Here is a 9,020-nt window from a genome sequence, read left to right on the forward strand (position 1 = left end):
TGTAAGCGACCGAGCAATCCCAGTAGAGTAGCTCATCTTTGATCCTCATGCCTTTTAATTTGTAACTTTTAAATGAAACGCAAATGATATTATCCACGTCACTCGTCACTTTCTCGTCTTCTTCGTTTCTTGTACAGAGATTTAAAGGTATACTCGATGGATGGATGGATGGATAAACTTTATTAAAAGAATAATTAGAAAAACCGCTAATGGTCGGGGCCCTTAGTCCAGGGCTCCGCTGGCTCTTGCCATCTTCTCCGCTCTCTTAATCAGCTTGAGCTGGTCGTCGAGGGCCGAGCTGGACAGCAGTGCCTCCCATTGCTCCCTCGTTGTGTTCGTGTCTGGGTGTTCTATGTTGTGTAGTGTGCACTCCCACGTAATGTGGTATATGGAACTTTGCCTGCGCCAGTCGATTCTTGGCCAATCTCCCTTGCTAGTACGTAATCATCAGATTTATGCGCCTAAAGCCCCGGGGTTTGGTGTAAGTACGCAAGTGACGTCTGTAGCCATATAGGCAACTCGGATCCCTCGGTATGAGCAACTGGGTATGTGTCACTGACCACGTGCTTCCTTTGCCTGACACGTCCGTGTCTGAGAGGAAGAGAGAGAGATACATTCTGGAGTGACTGCTGGATGTACTTTCCATACGCCTGGCATTCTACTCCAGATGGTATTGGTGATGCATAACACCCTTGTGTTTGGCGTAAGTACATAACGTTTCTCGTCAAACAGTAGCAGTAGAATATATAAAAAGGTATTTTTAAAATGAAAGGTAGAAAAGTTGGCCCGAGATTCAGTGCTCTGACCTTTACTCTCCACTGGGGAGGCAAAAGCGGGAACAAAAGATAAACGGAGGATGATGAAAGCGACAAAAAAAAAGTCACCGCCCCTTCCAATCCGTGAAGATGGTCGAACAGCGAAGCTGTGTTAGTTACACCGAGCGTTACACCATGCAAGTCAAACTTCGCAAGCAGTCCATACCGTAAATATCTTGCTTCACCATTCTTTTAGCCTCATTTTCGCTTTTGTGTGCTTCGCGTGGTCATGCTATAGGAGTGCTTTTTTTTTTTTTGCGGCTCTCCCATTGTTCTTTTTTTTTTTTTTGCGCGTGAGGTTTGTGTCTGTTTTGCCATGCTTTTCTTTTTCGCGTACAAGTTGCTCCGCCCCGTGGTCTACCCACATTTGTAGCTGGGATGGAACGTGCGGAACAATTAATCCAAAGCTCCGTATATATTGTGCGCAAGGCCCACGACAGGAGATGCGGGCGCTGCAATCGTTTTGACGATTTCTCGGATCGGCGTGACGATTAACGTCATCGTGTTTCTTAATGAGGTCGCACACACGTTCGACTGGGAAGGAGAGAACAACGCCACTGACGGTACGCCCGCAGTCCGCCGTTGTCCCTTGCGTTCGATGTCTCGAATTCGCTCGGTGGCGTGATTAGCAGCATCCGCCCGGCATTGCCGCTTGCGATTCTTCAAAAATTGAAGTGCTTCAAAATTAAATCTGTCCGTCACGTAAGACCACGAATGGCTCATACTCCCTTAAGAAATGGCTCATAATGGCTCATAACGGCTCCCTTAAGAAATGGCTCAATGGCCCCGTAAACGCGGCCTCCCCATTACGACGACAGAAGAGAATTCAAATTCTACGCTGGAATGACTAGCGGCAACGGAGCCATCTGTGGAAGCAGACGACGACGCTCGAGCCATTGCTGATGATGACAGTTTTAGCGAACTCCGACAACGACGGCACAGGGTCGTCCGCATAGACAGCTTCGCTGTAAAACACTGATACGATAATGCTAGTCAACAGAGAAGCATGCTTATCCTGTGGCGCGTAAAAGTGGTAGCTTGGCTCGTGCAGTCATTGCAGTGTATCGTTCGGTACGGTGCAGGTGCTACGGTAGCGTCGGAAGCGAAGCGACGTAATAACCTGAATGACTCGTCCCAAGAAAGTTCTGAACGACGCCGATGCCGCCGACTAACGCTGCCACGCGACCCAAGCGGAGAGGGCTCGTCGAGCGGCCGAGACTCCAGAGCAGTGAGCGGCACGTTCAGCGCATAAATAAAAAACATGTCTCCTAAGTATTGCCGAGAAATAAGCAACTAGGTATCTGGCTACTTTCATGTCGCGGGAGCGCGTCGTGCTCGTAGCCGAGTGGTGCAATGCTACCGCATACACCTCAACCAGTGTTAATAAGCTAAATGAGAAGCCCTACATATTTTTTTAACGAATAGCTGTCTTTGCCTATACCGTGACTGGTTTTTCGTATCTCAGTAAAACACGTTGTGGGGTTAGTTGATGCATAGCTTTCAGAAGATGAAGCGCCAGCATTGACGACACACTAAGAAGGAACAAAGACAGGACAAGGCGCTTCCTGTACCTAACCGAGCGACATCGCACCAAGAGTGGGACGCTGAGGTGGAGAGGGCCTCAGTAAAGGCGGAGCCAGCGGAGCGAAAATGGGGGAGGAGGGCTGCGTCGGTCCAGTATCTTCCTTGCTCAGCTGGAGGTGGCTCCACGACGATTGCGGCGAAGTACCACTGCGCGCTAAAAATGTCACCAAAACAGATCCTGGGCGCAGAAGAATTGGCATAGCGACGTCGCTTACGTGCCGAAATGGCTCGACGACGTTATGCTACCAACATGGGCGCGGAACGGTCGGAACGATTTTCGACTGCTGCTGCAAATAAATACTTCGAGTAGCACTTTGTTAGTGACTGTTCAGGCGAGGCGAGGGAAATGCGCATACAATCGGCTGCGGCTCCAATCAAACGCACTTCTTTCTGCATTCTCAGACAGTCGCTCTCAATAATCTAAGAAGAAATTGACGTCATTGACTGCTGTGCCAATAGCTCAGCCAGATATTTGCTTCTTTAAATAATCATCTTCGATGGTGAATTTTTTTTCTCGTCCTACCAACCGCACGTTGGCCAGTTCCCCGTTGCGAGTATGCACCATTGTTTGAGGTGATTACCATCATCATCGTCACCACCGCCATCCATCTGGCTCATCGCGAGTTTCCTCATGGTGGCTAGGGCCGAGTGAAGAAGAAAGAAGAAGAAGCACCGCCATGTCTGGAAGGCACTCGTCTGACGTGGTGATACTGTCGGACCACGTTCCCAGCTTCCTGCAGTCGACACAGAGCGAACAGGCGTCCGGGCAGCAGCGACCGGCCGCCGTGGCAGGTGGTTCCTGCAGGCAGCCCGACTTGAGCGGAAGCAATTCGGGCGGCAACGCTCCCGGCAGCAGTCGGAGGCCCGGTAGCAGCACCACGCAGGCAGCCGAACTGTGCTCGCCCAGCGTCGTCGTCGATGAACTGCAACGCTCACAGGTGCCGCACTTCCGCCACACTCTCCGTGCCGCCACCCCGCACGCCGCACATACGTAGGCGCTCACTCACTCACTCACTCACTCACTCACTCACTCACTCACTCACTCACTCACTCACTCACTCACTCACTCACTCACTCACTCACTGTCCGAGCTCGCGAAGCCGCTGAACTATTACGGAGAGAGCAGTTGATAGTTAATGACCCACTGCATAAGCGCAGTGGCTGTCATTCTGCTGCTGAGTACGAGGTCGCGGGTACGATTCCCTTTGGGAGACTGCGTTTTTCTAGCTGAGCTGTCAAAGATGTGAACATGGAGAGAAAGAGCAGAACGAACGTTGAACTGTCAGCTAGTGGTCTACCTACAAAAACGGCAGTATATCCAGCCTGTGCATGGACAATGCATTGATTGATTGATTGATTGATTGATTGATTGATTGATTGATTGATTGATTGATTGATTGATTGATTGATTGATTGATTGATTGATTGATTGATTGATATCTGTGTAATTGTATGTATGCAGCTTGTTCCGACTGCGGTACATGTGTAAAGTGGCCGCACTGTTTTTGTTGTTTTCGTGTAAGCATTTACTCTTTTATTTCAATTTTTTTCGAAGTAAACATCTAGTTGATGGTCTAGCGTTTGTTTTACCCTTACTGACAATATGTCTCTATGCCAATTAGCCCAAGTATGAAAGGCTCAAGCGGCAATATTTACCCCCACAACCAAGTCTCCAGCGATCAATGGGAAGGCCGTAAAGCGGGTTTCTCCTTCCGAACTCGTATTATAAGGAGAAGCCGACATTGACGCACACTTGCGCGTGCGTATATTTGCACGTTTCAATCATGCACGCGCTGAAAGCTTTTATGGTGCGTCAGGACTCAGTTACCATATGCAAGCTACCGTGTGCAGAAAGAAAAGAAGTACAGCAAAACATGCACGTGTTTCTTATATATATGTGTGAAGAAGCAAGAGTACAACGTACGTTGAATAAGCACAATATATTGCAGTGGCGTTTCTGCACACGACACTGTATTCCACCGTACGCATGCCAATAAAAGCCCTGATCATTCATCCTGCTCGCTATGACAACTACTGAGCAGTGCGATTCACCTGCACCCTGAATGTACTATCGCGCGGTGTCTTATTATTTTCATGTTTCTTCTTATTGTATTATTTTTTTTATTTCAAGTGGTTTACATTGTAATATTGAGTAAACGAACTATTCAATTCTGCACTGTGCGCCATGTGTTTGGTATGGCTATCGCCAGTGGTATCGCTATGTTTCTGTTGTTTTTCTTGTTGTTATAATTGCGTACAACTTTATCTTATGTATCGCGGGTTTATAAGGAAGACCAAAGGCATGTACATGTTACTTTGACAATGGCTGGTCCACCAGCCAAAACGTCAGTGCAATATACTGTGCTTATTCAACGTACGTTGTACTCTTGTTTCTTCATTTTACTACCGGGGCCAGCATGATTTCCTCAAACCATATATATATATATATATATATATATATATATATATATATATATATATATACCACTCACAAAACTTGGCGGCGGATGTGGAACATCCTTTCTACCGCAGGCGTCACGAGAACGTTATCTTTTTGGGTGAAGGCAACCGGTCAATAAGCCCACACATGCTCCCTGAAGGCATCAATGTTGCCGGATTCGAGACCCTCGTTATGTAATAAACGAGAAGAAAGAGGGTTAACCCAGGGGCCCGATTTTTATTCGTCATATCATAAGAAGCCAACAAACACTGACCCCAAGAACAACATAGGGAACATTACTTGTGCTCAAGAAATAAAATAAACGATAAATTAATGGAAATGAAAGTGAACGAAAAAACAACTTGCCGAAGGTGGGGAACGATCCCACAACCTTCGCATTACGCGTGCGATGCTCTACCATTTGAGTTTGTTCAGCGGCTGCTGAATTCGCAGTGTCCGCAAATGCATCCGCAAGTGTCCTAACATGTCGCGTATCGCTGAAACGTGTCATGTACGAAGCAAAAAACAAAACCGTCTAAACCTGCTTTTATCAGACAGTTACGCCCGCTGCGCACGGATAATTGAGAATTTCAGTGCGTCCGGTGTTCCGGCAAACGCGGGCGGTTTGTCGGATGAGCGGGTGGCGTGAACGTTAGCGCCCAGATTGGTAGCGCTAGCTGGTGTTGCAAAGCTCAACCACATAAACACAAAGCCAATTATTATATTATTCTTAGCTCCTGGCGTATATTTTCGACAGCGGCGTAAAGTATAAACCCCATGCAAGCGATCTTGCACGCGACAGCGACAAGCGACGCGATGGAGATGGCTGTCGCGTTCGCTCGTCGCCTACAAGTTGTACCCCATGCGAGCGATGACTTCGAGCGACGTCTCCCCGGTGTTGCCGGTATGAGGGCAGCAATATAGGCGCCGAAACTAGCGTGACGCGTGCTTTATTAACTTAAGATGATGTATTTTACTGTAAAAAGCAGCATAAAATATTTCTGAAAGTCTTGCAGTAGGTTCTTATCCTTGCACGTATAAATATTCAATCGTTTAGTCGTTCCGTGCGACAATCGGAAGTACTTGAGTTATGTATATCCAGTTCCGGCTTCGCGCTATTTAGTCGCTCATAGCACTTCCAGGCGACGAGCGACGAATTCTAGATTTGCAGAACCGAGCGATCGCGCGACAAGACCAAGCGATATGTTCACGCGACGGCTCGATCTGCCGCTCGAAGCCGTTGCGCGTCGCTGTCGCGCACAAAATCGCGCTCATGGGAGCCTTAATCGTGTTCACAATTACGCCGCTGCCGAAAATTTGCACCAGCAGCGAAGCAGAGTATAAGTAAGTCACTGCACTTTTAGCTCTGTGTTTGTCTGGTTGAGCTTTACGCCACCAGGCGGCTGAACCACTCCCACCGCTCACGTTTAAGCCTCCGCCCATCCGGCAATCCGCCCAAACCACCCCCGTTTGCCGGAATAGCGGACACGCTAAATGTCTCTATTGACCGCGTGTATACGCCTAGTACCCTCGACAGTGCTGCAAAAACGACTTACGAGATGATGTGTAAACGCGAAACGACGGCGCGCCACTTTTGTGCAGCTTCGGGACCAGCGGCGAGTCGTAGCGGCGGCCGTTGTCGCCTGCGGCTCCATCCTGATCATCGTCATCGTCATGGCGTACGTGATCGTCAGCAGCAACTACAAGCGATCGCTTACTCCGCCTCCGCGAAACGCCACCACCGCCGCCGTCGTGTGGGCTGGCCAGCTGTCTGCACTGCAGCCTCCGCGTTCGTTGTAGACACGACGCCCCGTCCGAGCCGCTTTTAAACGGGTGCGAGCGCATTGTTCGGCAACCTAAACTGTCTATTGCAATTAGGTTACTCGGGTGTATCCCTTTCTTCCTTTTCCTGCGCACATCACGATATCGTATTGTAAACCCCATAAAAGAAATGAAAAATGTGTCGTCTGTTTGCAGTTCTCTATAATTTTGTTTTATACACTACTGGCGGACACTATCGGGGATGGAAGCGGCCAAGGAGGCTTTGGAGAAGCTCTGGAAGAAGCAAATTCCGCACCTTGGAGCAGGTTTGGAGCAGGAATCGTCCGTTTTGGAGCAGTACACACACGTTTTGAAGCGGCTTAGTAGATATTAGAGACTTTTAGCTTGTACGCTATTCCGGTAAACGGGAGCGGTTTGGGCGGATTACCGGATGGTCGGGGCATAAACGTGAGCGGCCGGAGCGGTGAAGCCGCCTGGTGTTGTAGAGCTCAACCAGACAAACTCATAGCTAAAACTGCAGCAACTCACCATATCCTGCTTCGCCACTCGTGCAATTTTTTGGCAGCGGCGTAATTGTGAACACGATTACGCCAATGTCGAAAATTTACGCCAGCAGCTAAGCAGAATATAGTAATTAGCTCTGTGTTTGTGTGGTTGAGCTTTGCGCCACCAGCTGGCGCCACCAATCTGGCCGCTCACGTTGACGCCGCCGCTAAACCGGAAAACCGACCGCGCTTGCCCGAATACCGGACACGCTAAAGTCTCTATTAATATGAGTAAAATACAGGCATACGAAGAAAAGGTGTGCCTTATTTGACTTTGCAGAACACTAATTAGGTTACGGCAGATCAGTTCTGCGGAAGCCTGCAAGGCGAGCAAAATTAATGACAGGGAAAAATTGTCCACATGACTGCAGCATGAAGCTACAAGGAAGCCCCCACAGGTTTCCCAGAAACCACCGTAAAATGACATACCGGATATGGCCAACTTAATGTGGCATAGAAGAAAAAAAAACCGAGGGCTTTCCATTTTTTAGGCTTGTATTATGCTAGTCGAGTGTTTTCTTGTTCTGTTTTTCATCTAAACAATGAACTAATATGTAATTTTAATTAACATTGATTACCTTACTTATTCACTAAGGTGCCAATGCAAACGTTGTCGAATACGTCGTGACCGATAACAGCGTATATATCGGCCTATGTGTTGTGCGGCCCTTTTTTTCCCCAAAAGAAGGCATGAAAAAGCCTGCGAAGTTTCTTTTTTTTTTTAATCCACCTGACAACGCGTCCCCGCACCAGCAATATAAAAAAAATATAAGGTTTTACGTGCCAAAACCACTTTCCGATTATGAGGCACGCCGTAGTGGAGGACTCCAGAAATTTCGACCACATGGGGTTCTTTAACGTGCACCAAAATCTAAGCACCACGGGTGTTTTCGCATTTCGCCCCCATCGAAATGCGGCCGCCGTAGCCGGGATTCGATCCCGTGATCTCGTGCTCAGCAGCCCAACACCATAGCCACTGAGCAACCACTGAGCAACCACGGCGCGCACCGGCAATATAAGTGGTATCGGACATAAACGTTATCAGTGTATTGTGCATACTACGAAAGTGCAAACCTGGGTCGCAGTCTTGAATAAAGTTCGTAAGGCGAACCGTTACAAGAGCGCGCTATTTCGCGTGCATGATAATGACCGAAGATGCGCGCCAAACACTGCTGACCAGGCGAAAAAAAAAAAAGAACACGCCCGCTCGTTCCCAGTGCCACTGTTAGACGAGGTTTGCATAGAGATTGATTCAATCTTTGGCCCGCAGAAGCGTCGTCGCGGTCACAGCGTTTTCTCTTCGTTCTTTTTATTTACTTCACGGGCTCTCTTTCCCGTTAAAAAGAAGTAGCCACTATTCTTAGGTTGCTCTAACGCTGTCATTGGTCATTTTTCAACGTCATCCAAAAGTTTTTCATTGACATCATGTCGATGAGGTAAATTTATAAATTCAGTTATTTAAACGTATTCGTCCGCAATGAACGAGAAATATTCGCAGTGGCCACCGTGAACCAACGTAGCGGACTTAGAACATATGCTCTGGCGGTGCTCCGCGTTACACAGCGACAAGGACAACACCAGGGAGCGTTGGGACGCGGCTCTTCCCTAGCCCCAACTAGAAGAACAGACGTGAGCATCACATCGAGCCCGCAATGCGGCCGAGAGGCTATAGGCCTCTCGGCCGCATTGCGGTCCCACGTCGGAACCTTTCGGTTCCGACGTGGGAGCGGCCCGCTTCGGGCTAGGAATCTATAGCGCGGCCTGAAGGGCCTGAATAAAGTTTTTCATACCAAACCACACCATAAACAACATCCATCAAGGTGCAGTGAACGCCGTTCGCGTAGTGCCCTCTGG

Source organism: Dermacentor variabilis, chromosome 3, assembly GCF_050947875.1.
Source record: "Dermacentor variabilis isolate Ectoservices chromosome 3, ASM5094787v1, whole genome shotgun sequence".
NCBI lineage: Eukaryota > Metazoa > Arthropoda > Arachnida > Ixodida > Ixodidae > Dermacentor > Dermacentor variabilis.